We start from the raw sequence: 16063 nt of genomic DNA on the forward strand, positions 1-16063 counted from the left end.
GAGCGTACCCGGTGCTGAAAGCTCCCACACATACGTGTTTGCATAAGATTGATATTTAGGAGTTGATCACCAAGCTCTTTAACTTTTGCATTAAAAAAAGAGTAAAATTTTGCGGTTGCCTGGTTCATATATTCCTGATCTATCTCCTACGGTTGCTGATATGCAACCCTACTTTTTGTTTAAATATATAATGTACGGCAGAACTCATGTAGGCCAAATTAGACCGGATTGCCACATAAATCTTAGCCAACATTAAATTTCATGTTCGTGAACTGTATGTAGTAGCTAACTTAAAGATGGCATTACATAGTACTTTCAGCTGGCACAAGTCAGCGACTCTATTGTCTGCTTCCCTTTGTTTATGCGCCTTCTTCTTTTGGTCCCAAAACATGGTCGATTGTCCTGCAATTCATGGAAGGTGCAATTGCAATATGATGCTCTAAGGTATGATGTTTCAAGGCTACCATCAGCAGAGTAAGATTTGCACGAGTAGTATTCTTGTAACCTCCAAAAAAAAAGAGCAGGATGTTTTCAAGAAGAAAAATAAAAACAGAACAGGCTGGACATATCGTCTCAATCTTCCGATACAACATATACAGGCCCGAAAATGTTACATATACATGCAGGTACAGAACAAAAAACATGGCTCGAATCTCAACTCAGCAGTAACAGAAAGAAAGAAAATATAAGAACTGGGGCTCAGGGTCTGCACTTCTCTTCTAACTAATTGGAGAAATGAACAGAGAATTGCTCAAATCCTCCACCGATCAATGCACTGATATAAAGGGCACACATTCCAATGGAAAACAGGATTGTTCGCCACATAAATTGACCACGTGAGATATTTCACGTGGCTGGTTCCTCAAGGGAAACGCTACAGCTCCACGATCAGTCTGTCTTGGCAGATAGGTAGCAGATAACAAATTGCTGCTATGAACTTCAGGAATCCACTGGTTTATCAGGTACTGAAAGTTCATCTTTCAACATAAAAGATAGATCGTGCATCTGAGACAGCAACTTCTCTACATTTGAATTACCAGCTTCTGATTTTGGTCTGGAGTTATTTTCATGACTCGTTGTTGCCCATACTGCAGACAGTGCATCATCATCACCCATGTGTGGCATTATGTTCCTCCTGCACATAATGAAAACATACAACATATGATGAATTATTTATCACCAATGGGATTGAGTGAGATACTAAACATTATACAACATGAACCGCAATATATCTAACAACCGATCATCCCCTACATTATTCTGGCAGCTGTAAGCATGAATAGACATAAAAGTGAGCAAAGTGCAGTAAATAATAGGCATGTTACAGAGTGGTGCTTACTGGCCAGAAATTTGGAATCAAACAAAAGGATTCGAGTGGGTCATTATTTTGATTTATCTGTACAAAGCAGGAATAACTAGTTGTTGACTACAAATGCCAAACCTTAGGCCATGGCATAAAAATATCAAAGAAAATAAAATATAGAAACCAGCAATCAACTTATGGTGCCATGTGTCTATCCTTTGCATGAAGCGTCTATTTGTATGATAAATTTGTCAACCGTAATTTATAAACAACCTATATTGTCTAGCTTGGCCCACAAGTTAATCTACACATTTGGCTTTAGAAAACATAATTAATCAATAATACAGTTATGACTTATCCACAAACCATGAACAAAAGAATACACATTCAGCTTAAAAGGTGTGCACCATCACAAACCTTTCCAAGTGTTCACCAGATGGAACTGCATTTGTTTCCATAGAATTATCCTTTTTATCTATTTGGCTTTGGGATGGAGCATACTGTGCATAGTTCCCAGACTCCAGCCCTTGTGAGTTTGTTTCCAATTGAGTGGAATTTTTTAAATCTTGCCAGCCATCAAATGGATCATTATTTTGATTTATCTGTTCAAGGTTCTTAAATTGCTCCGTATGGCTCGAAGACCACAAGTTCACAGGTTCAATTCCTGAAAAATCTTTTTGGAACTGTACTTCCACAGGAATCTTTATATTTCCTTGTGCTTGACCAAAACTAGCAAAATCTTGCCATCCATCAGATGAGTCATCAATTCTACTTGCACCTTTGCTGCTACTATTAGATTCCTTGACATTGCTGGTTAGCCACAAATCCATGGAGTCAATTTCTTGAGCAGGCTCAGATGATACACCAGACACTTCTCTCCCAACATTAGGTATGTTTTCTTGTTGGTGACTTGATGTGGTGACATCTTGCCAGATATCAAATGTATCATCTTTTATATTTGTTGAAACAGTATTTGTGGCATTACTGCTGGCATTTGCCCATAGTTGCACAGGACCAGTTCCTTCATGCTGATCAAATGAAATATCCGTCAGTTCTCCACCTACATTATATGAACTTTGCTGTGTTTGATCTGAACCAGCAAAACCTTGCCAATCATCCAGTGTTATCTTATTCCCATTTACTAAGTCAATGTTTGTTGATTCCCTAGTATTATTGTCTGCGAACCATGAGCCCACATCCATTTCTCTGTGACTGAAATGTGGAACTTCCGTCAGCTGTCCAGCTTGATTGAATGAAGCAACCTCTGCTTGGCCAGATGTGGTAAAATCTTGCCAGTCATCACTTGCATCATCAGTTTGCTTAATAATTTCTGTAGTGGTATGTTCTTTGACATTACCAACAGGCCACAAATCAACAGAATTAGTTTCTAAAGAATGTTCAGGTGAGATTGATGTTTCTGTAACAGGGTTCCCTAAATCACAGCCTCCTTCACCACTTGATGATCCTTCCACCAATTTCATCACATCTCCTCCTTGAGCAGAAATAGATGCAAAAGCTTGCCAATCATCAGAACTGCCTGCAACATCATTAGATGATTCCATGCTTCTTACTGCCAAGGAATCCGTTCTTTTTATTTGTGAGGAGTCGCCCTCTGTATGTTCTCCGGTATTTGATAGTGTGCCCTGATTTCCACCTCCTGTAAATTCTTGCCACTCGTCAAAAGCTTCCTCAATGCTGACTCCGCTGTCACCCCTTCCATGCAATTGATTGCTCTGAACTGAATTCTCGTTAAGGGAGGACCCAGTGAACTCAGTAACACTGTTTTCAGCAACCAGCCCACTGTTACTCTCGACAATGGCCAGGACAGACTTTTGAATGAAAAGGTTATCTTTATTAATTGTGCCACTTGCTGAAGCCAAATCTTCTGAACGTTCTAGGCCAGTACTTCTCAAATCCATTTCATTTCCAGCAGCTAATACCGGGGAGATGGCAGCCCCAGAAGCTGGAAAAATAGAAGACTCGGCAACTGGCGCTCCCTTAAATAGGTCCAGTTGCTTGGAGTCTCCAACAACATTTTCTGAGTCAGTAGACTGAAAGTCAGCATCCCAATTTGCAAAGGCTGTAGTAGTTTCCATTTGATGTGTGCTATGCTTTTCCTGCACTACATTATGAGTTCCAGGAAGAGCTGCAGCAGCTGTCTCCTCTTTTCTTTCAATGAAAAATGAGTCCAGGTTAACACCGGGCAAATTTAGTGTGGATGCAACCGATGGTTGTTCGTTGCTCATGGAACTTCCGGATATTTCCCTATTCTCAGGGGGAAAGTAAGTCTTAAGTCCAGAAGATCAGATAAGACCACCCCGCTCTTTGGCGCCTCATTGCTTTTATTTGAATCCGTGGAGTCACCATCAAATTCTACAGGTTCCTGAATGAAAACATTCAGATATCAGACTGTATCCAGTTTAAAGACAAAATGGAACTGTAGTGCAAATCTTAAGAAGGTAACTACCAACAACAGTGATGCCTTTGCTTTATCCACAATCGAATTTATTCTTTATTGGGAGCTCAAGCTTACTGAAATAATCCAGATTCCAAAACTACAATGGTAAGCAACATCCATGTTCTCAATAGCACATGAAGCTCATGCTCTAGAAATGGCTTTAAAGTGTCCGTGCAGTGAGCGAGCAAGTAAGCACCCAGACAACTACACAGTACTCCTATATTACTGTATTAGTCAAATTACAACACATCTAGATAAGCATATTGCCAAATTTATACTAAGTAATATAATAATATGAACCATTTTTCAAACAACATTTTAGACAACCAGTGGATGTTCTCTAGGTATTTCGGTGCCATCCAACAATGGACATGACATCAAACACTGCTTCAGATTGAATATTATATCTGCAAAGCTTTTTTTTCTTCTACTATGTACAAAATCTTTAGCATTCGTAGTGAAAAAAATAAGTTTGAGAAAAATGGTCATAACAAATACATGCGCTTAGGCCACAATGATGATATGTTTAGAGAGTTTCAGCTTCTCAGTCAGAAAATATGTACCACAAGGACTGTTTGACCGAAGCTTGTAGGGCAGCTTCTCCATTACTTTTACAAGGGGAAGAAGAGAAAACGCTTCCCCATTAATCTTGCATAAGGCAGAATTTGTTGTAATGGTCAAAGCAATTGTATCTAGAGGCATAAGTTCCGTTGGACGAACTTTGGGTTTACAGACCACCAAGTGCTAACAGATTACAATCCTAGGGAATGTTTGATTCTTAGGATAGGAAAACCATAGGAATAGGAAAAATGTAGGATTGCAATGTCATGCCCAACCCAATCCTTACATGAATTCATAGGAAGAAAAGTTTGTTTGATTCCACCACAGGAAAAGCAAAGGATTCTGAAAAAGAGGTGCGAATGGATGTATGATTTCCTATGAAATCTAGTGCAAAGAACTCCTTAGGAAAAATTCCTATGGGAGTCAATCCTACAAATCAAACAACCATCATAGAAAATATTCCTATAGGATTTAATCCTACAAATTTCCTATGCAAATCCTTTGAATCAAACAAGCCCTAGGTTAGTAAGGATGGCGCTCTTGCTGCCATGGATGGTGTGGAAGCACCGTAATGCCTGTGTCTTTGAGGGCGAGCAGCCCTCGGTGTCTGGCACGTGCGACAAGATCAAAGCCGAGGATTCTCTCTGGGCTAAGGCGGGGGCTTTAGGGCTACGTGCCGTCCTGCCAGTAGATTGGGATGTTCATTGAGCTACCGCTATCTCGTATGCTGTAACACTCCTCCCTCATGGGGTGTGATCTCGTAAAACTCTTCTTCTTTGCAATGAAATGAAACGCAATGTCATTGCGTTTTCTCAAAAAAAAAAAGACTTGTTAGATAGTAGGCATGTTTGTTCTCTACTTTAGGTAACTACGAAGAGCCAAACAGTTCCCAAGAACTCTGTAATTTAAGATGCAGCTTACTAAGAAAAGCTTCTAGCTTGCGACTTGATGCAATCAAGGTTTCTGACATTTATACTGTGTAGGGGATTCCCTTGAAGTCTTTCCATCAAAAAAAATTATGCAATGAAGGTTTCTCAATTCTCTAGAATATGCTGTTATAAGGTCATCATTGGCAAACAGATAAGGTTTATATATCATACATAACTGAAGTATGGAACTTCTAGCTCGATAGTTCACCTAAGGAAGTGCAGTAGTCATTCCAGGAGAGAAGTCCACAAGCAAGAAATTTTCGCTTAGGCTACTCATATCTCACAAATGTAAGTTACACAAAACAGGTATCAAAATCCAGTGTATTTGATCTTGGTAGGCTCACCAGTAGCATCATGAATTAGCAAACTGGGAAGGATTGCTAACATAAACTAATCCTTGTGAGCAGCCAATTATTATTCCATGGTCTGAATTATTTCGTCAAAGAACCATGCACAAAAAATTACTAACATACGAAATGGTTGTGTTGAAGAACTGGAAAGTGGTGATATAGCAACAGATTTCCTGTTATATCATCACATGTACTCCCTCTGTACCGAAATAGATGTTACAGATTTGTCCAGATTCACATGTATCTATACACTAAAACGTGTCGAGATACATGCGTGTCTAGACAAATATACGACAAGTAATTTAGTACAGGGAGAGTATTAATTATTCAAGTGCATTCTTTACATTGCACTTTCTCACAACAACAAAATGATCCTAAAGGTCAAACTGCCTTCAATGTTTCCACAAATAATAAGATGATAACTGTAGAAAAAGGGTGAATTGTACTGCCAATAAAAAAATTCGAAGTCCAAATTTAACACAAAACACATGTCAGAAAACATGTCCTGCACTTAATAATATGACATGTGCCTTATTTGCCTCACAGCATAATCTCTTGGCGACCTAGCAGAGTATTTCTCTCCTGACTTATTATAAATTGGGAATCCCAATTTCCACAAATGTATTCCACATTTTCTCCAAAGACCTGTCTATGTTTCCGCAATTTATCTTTTAAACGTCTATGGTTTGGTCTTTGGAAAAAAAAGAAAACATCAATCATCTCTACACTGCAATAGCATTAAAAAAATATGACAGATTTTGCACATAGCAAGTAAAACTAATTTCCATGGCTCACCTTTATAAACACAAGCATCCCAATCTTTTCCATTTATTATTACTTCCCTACTTCAACATAACACATTCAAGCCATGCCACTAGAAATCCTAAGCGCGGAGACTAAGACGCCAAATCTACGGCTTTACGTCTCCCAGGATACTGGAAACGAACGGCACTCGACTAGACCGCCAAACAGTGCAGCATAACAGATTCGACGAGGTGAGAGAAGGAGCTCACGGATCCATCCAGCCGGAGAGAGCCGAGCAGCCACCGGTAGGCCGCACTGCCTCGGAACGCGATACCGTCGTCCTCCTCTCGCCTAGGAGACCCACAGTAGGCGCAGACGGCGGACTGCGCGCCACGGAGGAGGCCGCCCGCGGCGCCGCAGCGCCCGCACAAGAGCTCCGGCGAGGCATCGGGGTCGAAGGCGGCGACGGCGTCGGCGAAGGAGGGGAAGGGGGCGCGGGAGGGGGAGGGGGGAGGCGCGGAGGCGGCCTCGCGAATGGAGGACTGGAGGCGGTGGATGGCAGCGGCGGGGATCTCCATCTCCGGTAGGCAGGGGAGTGCGTTCAGAATTCTCAGATCTCTCGACCGGGCAGCTCGCCGGTTGTGCTCCTGAGCACTTGGGTTTGTTGGTGCTCACGGCTCGCAAGTCACAACATAGACGAGGTGGCACTGTGGCACGTTTCTTTCGAAATTTGCCGATTGATTTCAGCATTTCAGCCCCGGTAAATTTGTACTTCAGTGTAATTTTAGGTTTGGTTCAATTTTTATTAAGTTTGATCAATGTATAGAAAATTTTACTTCCTCTTTCTTTAAAAAGTTATCTTAAAATTTGGATGCCTTGCTTAGGAAAAAGCCGTTAGTATATAGATACATCAAAGTTTAGATAAATCTAAGACACCTTTATATGGATGGAGGAAGTAGTAATAGTTATACTCTGTAACATAAAGTTAGTATACTATGAAACTAAATTTCCATATGCACCTAGTGATGTTAAGTTTTAATTTGATGTTGTACTAGTAATTGTACATCTGCAATGCACCTCGTGTTTTGACTAACATTTTATATCCCCAAACATAAAGAAAAACTAAACTGCAAACATAATCGTGATATTATCATTTAAAAGAGGACATTAAACACAGCAATAGTAATTTTCAAAGCATTTATCCTTGATTGGAAAAAAAAGCATTGAATTACCGATCCCTATGTGGCCTCTATTTGTGTGAAATTAGGGAATATTTGTAAGAAATTAGGGCCAGATGTAGGTATCCAAACAACATACTAATCTGCACCATCGGCTGCACAATGGACATATTAATTTCATCCTAAACAAATCTATGTGTGCTATCAAATCAATTGATATGTGATTTCAACATATGAACATAAACTTCATTGCAGACATAGGCTCACTCAAGTCGGTACAATTACAAGAATTTAAAGTAGATTTAAGATATGAAAAATGCTTGCCATATGGATGGACTTCAACACACCGCGTGGCTAGATGAACACGACCGGAGCTCTTGACACGTGGGTAGTTGAGTTCGCGTGCTTCTCTTCCTAGGGCCTCGACAACAACATATGCGGCATCTCCAGTCGATAGTGGAGCTGATAGACCCAACATTATAATTTGATGAAGACGTCACAAAATATGAGGCTCAATATTGCCTAATATATGCCGTTGGATAACAACTCCAATTCGAGACGTACAAAAAAAAACTCCTTTTTTCCATTCATCAGTATGAAATTCTCTATTTCTGCATGTTGGTGTCAGTTACATGACAATATCACATCAGAAAATTAGTTGAAAATTCAATCAAGAAGGGGAAGATAAGAATGATTTATCTTAATTGATATATGTTTAATTTGCAGAGTACTTGAACTTTATCTCATAATCAAATTACAATGAGGAGCAATACCAATATCCCTAGAGCTTTAGATTAATTGCAATAGTAATTTGTATGTGATAACTCAGGTTCATGATTCAAATATGAAAATAGAATATGACACATAGTTCCTAACAAAGAAAAGCAGCAGGAAGGTTGCAACCACAAGCTCCAGCTATCATAAGTATAATCATACTGATTTAAGTGCATGTAGTATATATGCATGGTTTGTATATTGATATTAAAAGTTCGGCAAGAAAATACACATACTACATGACTTGGCAATTCAGTTTGGCACTGAGATATTCTTGCAGCTATGGAATTGGCTTAATGGTCATTACCTGAACTTTTCTCCCATCATGTCAACAGAAGTCCATCATTGCCTCCTATTCTAAGACTTTTTTTTATTGGTCATTACCTGTATTCTTCGTTGACAAATATATAAGTTTTGATGTTTCAGAACTCTTGAAGCTGGTTGTACAACTTTACAACACAGGGCAAACATAAGAGAAAAAAAAGTATGGCTACTGAGATGACTAATAATCATAGAAATAATTAGAAACCAACCAACCTAACCTTGGGGGGTGGTATTCCACAAAATACATAATTTGCATGCACTCAACGGAGATTTGTGCTGCAAAAATTTGTTCACCAGCCCTGCAAGGAGAAAGAAATGGTAAGTACTAACTAAACCATTAATGCTTAAGAAAAGAAAACAGGGTTAGTACAACTTTGTGTACATCCATCTTGGTTATCTTTAACATCTAATATTAGAACATGCAAGAGGTGGACATAGACCAACCTAATACATTGCATGCAACTTTACTTGACAGGACCAAAGAAATCACAAAACGTGCCACATAAGATAGAGCAGACGAATTTTCCATCCAACATTTTTCCACTATAATCACGACCGCCTAAAGAGCTAACCTAGCAAGCAAAAATTAGGCAAAATGATAAAGCACTGACAAATTTAAATATGAACCAGCCTAACACAATCAGTAAAATGCACAAAATACAAAGCTCTGGTCTACTTTAGTTTCACAACATGCGTTGATTAATGGCATGCATGCAATTGATGGATCATTACAGTTAGCAAATAATTTTGATCAAAGGTGAGCCATTTATCAATTCAGTAGATAGAGAAGAGTTGCGCGTTGTAAGAAAAGCTGAAGATTGTTCCTCACCAAACGATCTTTGTATTCTTTGCTCTTCACATTCTTATGAAGACAGAATTCATTTGTTCTTTGAGTGTGTTTTCAGTGTCAGGATTTGGAACTATCTGCAGATTGATTGGTCAGTTGGGGATACAATTGAGGACAAATTCATACATGCAAGAAAGGAGTTTGGGAAGCCTTTTTTCACCGAGGTTGTTATTTTAGCACTTTGGCACATTTGGAAGCAAAGGAATGGACTAATCTTTCAGACACACTCGGCCATCTTTTAGAGCTTGGAGAAGAGATTTTATTCATGATGTTTATCCGCATAAGCATAGGGTTAAACAAAAGCATGTCTCTCAGATTGCAGGCTTGGATTGATTCTTTGTTTTAGGCTCCTAGCTTCTTTTTCTTTTCTTTCCTGTTTTGTACATATGTATGTGGTGGATACTTTGTTTTCTTTGGTTTTAAATAAATTGCTGTGAGGCTATGCTTCACAGTTTCTCTCAAAAAAAAATAATTTTGATCAAAGGTGAGCCATTTATCAATTCAGTAGATAGAGAAGAGTTGCGCGTTGTAAGAAAAGCTGAAGATTGTTCCTCACCAAACGATCTACCTAATCAATTTACACCAGGAAATGAGTAGAAGCACTAGAATCGGCATTCCCAATAGATAAGAGGAATGTGTGCCTTGATGTTTGGGTTTTCTCCACCAACAAACATAGGGTAATTGCAGTACTTAACAACAACAAGCATTTATTAAAAGATCGATCTCACAGGAGTTTTGCATAATGAACACCACACAACCTTATAGCTGCATTGTCACTACATCCATGTTCACACCTAGAACCGTGGTTTGAAAATAGCATATCTATAGGTTTCTACGGAACTATTGTAATCAATAGAAAAATTAAAGTTTTTCGAATAATAACAATAATAAAACAAGGTAAAGTAGATAAAACTAATAGTAAACTAAAATGGGTGTAGCTGTATGATTGAATGGAATGCAAGATGGTTTCTACCCTTGGGGTCTCACTAGTACTAGATGAACGAATATATGTGATCCATTATTTACAAGAGAGTACTTAGACAAATAAGCGTTCCCCATTTGATTATCGGGTTGTCACACTGTCTGCACTATGCATAATTCTCGCGGGTCACTCGCAGGGCAAAAGTACACTTCCGGACCAAATGATCTCATGAACTCATCTTCGTAACTCATGTACATGAATACAACACATTTTAACTCAGTACACTAGATTATACCTCTAGAATCGAATCAACCACCGCCACATGAATGAATAACAAAATATAGATGAATATATTATTGAGATCACATCTTACAGTTACGCAAACTACGGAGGGAGAGATGGGGCATTGATGGAGATGGTGATCATGGCGGTGCGCATGGCCTATGTGCCCCTTCTCCTCCACCTCCTTCTCTTCTCCGTTCAATGGTGTGGCAGTAGTTATGAAGGTCTATGGAGGCGGCACGGTGGCAGGGCTACACCGTGTGGAAATGTCAATGAGATGGTTGATGACGGCTAGGGTTCCCCTCTCCTTTATAGCCTCGTGGAGGTTGGTTTCGCATTCACGGTACCCTCGCACATGTTATGGCCTTCGGGTATTCATAAATGATGTTCAGTTTGACGAAACGGTTTCGGTGGAGGGTGGTACGATCATCCCGGTACGGTCATGGATGACAATACCAATGGTAGTTAAGTACTCTAGACTAGCTCTGAAATTGGGCACCATTTCTTCATAAGAATTTTGATTTATGTGTTCCTCAACACATTGTATCCAGATGGATGAGGGCTACAACACCATGGTCTTCAATCTTTATTATCTTGTGATGTAAAAAATGGATTCTTTTCCACCCTTAAAATGGCTAAGTCTTGGTACCAGTAACTCCTCCATATTGCATCTGGATGGCTCCTTTCCTCATGCTTTGGTCATAAAGATTTACAACACATACACACACCAAAGACAAGAAAAGGTGACAAAATCTTAATAAAACTACTTGTTGTGCAAATCTCTCATGAAAATGAAGCAACACTTGGGTGCGGTGTGGAGGAACACGCCGGGGCTGAGATAGACGTGATTAGAGATGGTTAGTATGGGTTGACAATGAGAAAGACTCTGAGGCTTACTAGTTAGTACATGTGAAGTTTTACTAAACGGCCAGAGTTCGAGACTCACCACCTCCTATATCAAATACAACGGTGGTTCTTCCCACTGTTGGTTTCATCTTTTTTTTAGTATGGGTTGACAATCTTTTAGCGCTAAAGACGAAAGAAACATGCACCATTAGATTTATTAGCTAGCAATCAAGATCTTCTGGATCACCTGAAGGAGATATGCCCTAGAGGCAATAATAAAGTGGTTATTATTTATATCTCTATGTTTATGATAAATGTTTATATGTCATGCTATAATTGTATTAACCGAAACATTAGTACATGTGTGATATGTAGACAACAAGAAGTCCCTAGTATGCCTCTTAAACTAGCTTGTTGATTAATGGATGATTAGTTTCATAATCATGAACATTGGATGTTATTAATAACAAGGTTATATCATTATATGAATGATGTAATGGACACACCCAATTAAGCGTAGCATAAGATCTCGTCATTAAGTTATTTGCTATAAGCTTTCGATACATAGTTACCTAGTCCTTATGACCATGAGATCATGTAAATCACTTATACCGGAAAGGTACTTTGATTACATCAAACGCCACTCGCGTAAATGGGTGGTTATAAAGGTGGGATTAAGTATCCGGAAAGTATGAGTTGAGGCATATGGATCAACAGTGGGATTTGTCCATCCCGATGACGGATAGATATACTCCGGGCCCTCTCGGTGGAATGTCGTCTAATGTCTTGCAAGCATATGAATAAGTTCATAAGAGACCATATACCACAAGTACGAGTAAAGAGTACTTGTCGAGAGACGAGGTTGAACAAGGTATGGAGTGATACCGAAGATCAAACCTCGGACAAGTAAAATATCGCGTGACAAAGGGAATTGGTATTATATGTGAATGGTTCATTCGATCACTAAAGTCATCGTTGAATATGTGGGAGCCATTATGGATCTCCAGATCCCGCTATTGGTTATTGGTCGGAGTGAGTACTCAACCATGTCCGCATAGTTCACGAACCGTAGGGTGACACACTTAAAGTTGGATGTTGAAATGGTAGTACTTGAATATGGAATGGAGTTCGAATATTTGTTCGGAGTCCCGGATGAGATCCCGGACATCACGAGGAGTTCCGGAATGGTCCGGAGAATAAGATTCATATATAGGATGTCATTTTATGTGAATTAAAATGTCGCGGAAGGTTCTATGGAAGGTTCTAGAAGGTTCTAGAAAAGTCCGGAAGAAACCACCAAGGAAGGTGGAGTCCACATGGGACTCCACCTCCATGGCCGGCCAACCCTAGTGGGGGAGGAGTCCCAAGTGGACTCCCCCTTAGTGGGCCGGCCACCCCCCCATATGGGAGGTGGAACTCCCACCTTTGGTGGGAGTCCTAGCTTGGTTAGGTTTCCCCTCCTTATGGAAGGTTTTTGGTTCGGGTCTTATTCGAAGACTTGGATACCAACACTTGGGGTTCCACCTATATAATGAGGGGCATAGGGGAGGGGGCCGGCCACACCAAAGCCACAAGTTGGCCGCACCCCCTTGAGGCCGGCCACCCCCTCCCAAACCCTAGCCGCCCCCCCTCTCCTCCATATCTCCCGCATAGCTTTAGCGAAGCTCCGCCGGAGTTCTCCACCGCCACCGACACCACGCCGTCGTGTTGTCGGATTCAAGAGGAGCTACTACTTCCGCTGCCCGCTGGAACGGGGAGGTGGACGTCTTCTTCATCAACAACCGAACGTGTGACCGAGTACGGAGGTGCTGCCCGTTCGTGGCGCCGGAACCGATCGTGATCAAAATCTTCTACGCGCTTTTGCAAGCGGCAAGTGAACGTCTACCGCAGCAACAAGAGCCTCATCTTGTAGGCTTTGGAATCTCTTCAAGGGTGAGACTCGATACCCCTCGTTGCTACCGTCTTCTAGATTGCATCTTGGCTTGGATTGCGTGTTCGCGATAGGAAAATTTTTGTTTTCTATGCAACGTTATCCTACGAGTGGTATCGCAGCCGTGTCTATGCATAGATGGTTGCACGAGTAGAACACAATGGTTTTGTGGGCGTTGATGCTCTTATTATCTTTAGTTGAGTACTTTGCATCTTTATGGCATAGTGGGATGAAGCGGCTCGGACTAACTTTACATGACCGCGTTCATGAGACTTGTTCCTCGTTCGACATGCAACTTGTATTGCATAAAAGGCTTTGCGGGTGTCTCGTCTCTCCTACTATAGTAAAGATTCAATTTACTCTTCTATTGACAACATTAGTATCAACGTTGTGGTTCATGTTCGTAGGTAGATTAGATCTCTCTCTCGAAAACCCTAAACCACGTAAAATATGCAAACCAAATTAGAGACGTCTAACTTGTTTTTGCAGTGGTTTGGTGATGTGATATGGCCATAATGTGATGATGAATATGTATGAGATGATCATTATTGTATTGTGGCAACCGGCAGGAGCCTTATGGTTGTCTTTAAATTTCATGTTGAGTAGTATTTCAAAGTAGTTGTAATAGTTGCTACATGGAGGACAATCATGAAGACGGCGCCATTGACCTTGACGCTACGCCGACGATGATGGAGATCATGCCCGAAGATGATGGAGATCATGTCCGTGCTTTGGAGATGAAGATCAAAGGCGCAAAGACAAAAGGGCCATATCATATCACATATGAACCGCATGTGATGTTAATCCTTTTATGCATCTTATTTTGCTTAGATCGCGACGGTAGCATTATAAGATGATCCCTCACTAAAATCTCAAGATAATAAAGTGTTCATCCCTAGTAGCACCGTTGCCAAGACTTGTCGTTTCGAAGCATCTCGTGATGATCGGGTGTGATAGAATCAACAAGTGCATACAACGGATGCAAGCCAGTTTTGCACATGCGGATACTAAGGTGGCCTTGACGAGCCTAGCATGTACAGACATGGTCTCGGAACACGTGATACCGAAAGGTAGAGCATGAATCATATGGTTGATATGATGAACACTTTGAGTGTTCGCCATTGAAATCACACCTTGTCTCGTGATGATCGGACATAGGTGCGGTGGATTTGGTTCGTGTGATCACTAAGACAATGCGAGGGATATTGTTTTGAGTGGGAGTTCACCTAGATTTTTAATTATGTTGAATTAAAATTTGAACTCAATTTGTCATAAACTTAGTCTAAACTATTGCAAATATATGTTGTAGAGATGGCGTCCCCAATCAATTTTAACCAGTTCCTAGAGAAAGAAAAGCTTAAGAGCAACGGTAGCAACTTCACCGACCGGTTCCGTCAGGTGAGGATCTTCCTCTCTGGCGGAAATCTGCAATATGTGCTTGATGCACCGCTAGGTGACCCTCCAGCAGAAACTGAAACCGATGAAGTAAAAGCTGTTTACGAGACTCGGAAAACTCGGTACTCTCAAGTTCAGTGTGCCATCATGTGCAGTCTGGAATCCTATCTTCAAAAACGTTTTGAGCACCACGATCCTCATGAGTTGATGAATGAGCTGAAAGCTATATTCGAGACTCATGCGGCCGTGGAATGCTATAAAGCATCGAAACAATTTTTCAGCTGTATGATGGAAGAAGGCAGCTGCGTTAGTGAGCACATGCTCGCCATGACCGGGCATGCGAAGAAACTCAGTGACTTGGGAATAGTGATTCCTAACAGATCGGGGATTAATCGTGTCCTTCAATCACCGCCACCAAGTTACAAGAACTTTGTGATGAACTACAATATGCGGAACATGAACAAGGAGTTACCCGAACTCTTTGGCATGCTAAAAGCTGCTGAGATTGAGATCAAGAAAGAGCACCAAGTGTTGATGGTCAACAAGACCACCAGTTTCAAGAAACAGGGCAAGTCTAAGGGAAAATTCAAGAAGGGTGGCAAGAAAGCTGCCACGCTGATACGTCCCCGACGTATCCATAATTTCTGTCGTTCCATGCTTGTTTTATGACAATACTTACATGTTTTGCTTGCACTTTATGATGATTTCATGCATTTTCCGGAACTAACCTATTAACAAGATGCCACGAGTGCCGGTTCTCGTTTTCTGCTGTTTTTGGTTCCGGAAAGGCTGTTTGGGCAATATTCTCGAATTCGACGAAACGAAGACCAAACCTCCTATTTTTCCCGAAGCATCCAGAACACCGAAGAAGAGTCGGAGAGGGGCCAGAGGGCCACCAGACCATAGGGCGGCGCGGCCTGGCCTGGGCCCGCGCCGGCCTATGGTGTGGCGCCCCCAGGTGCCCCCCTGCGCCGCCTCTTCGCCCATAAAATCCCTTTCGACCTAAAAACACCGTACCACTTGACGAAACTCCAGAAAGACTCCAGGGGTGCCGCCACCATCGCGAAACTCCAATTCGGGGGACAGAACTCTCTGTTCCGGCACCCTGCCGGGGCGGGGAAGTGCCCCCGGAAGCCATCTCCATCAACGCCACCGCCTCCATCATGCTCCGTGAGTAGTTCCCCCATGGACTACGGGTTCTAGCTGTAGCTAGTTGGTAT

General features: G+C 41.2%; 1 pseudogene; it reads right to left on the reverse strand.

Annotated features, from left to right (window-relative positions):
- Positions 1-566: 566 nt before the first annotated feature.
- Positions 567-6997, reverse strand: LOC124651177 (annotated as a pseudogene).
- Between the last annotated feature and the right edge of the window lie 9066 nt (positions 6998-16063).

This window comes from Lolium rigidum, chromosome 1 (assembly GCF_022539505.1).
Source record: "Lolium rigidum isolate FL_2022 chromosome 1, APGP_CSIRO_Lrig_0.1, whole genome shotgun sequence".
In the NCBI taxonomy this organism is placed as follows: Eukaryota; Viridiplantae; Streptophyta; class Magnoliopsida; order Poales; family Poaceae; genus Lolium; species Lolium rigidum.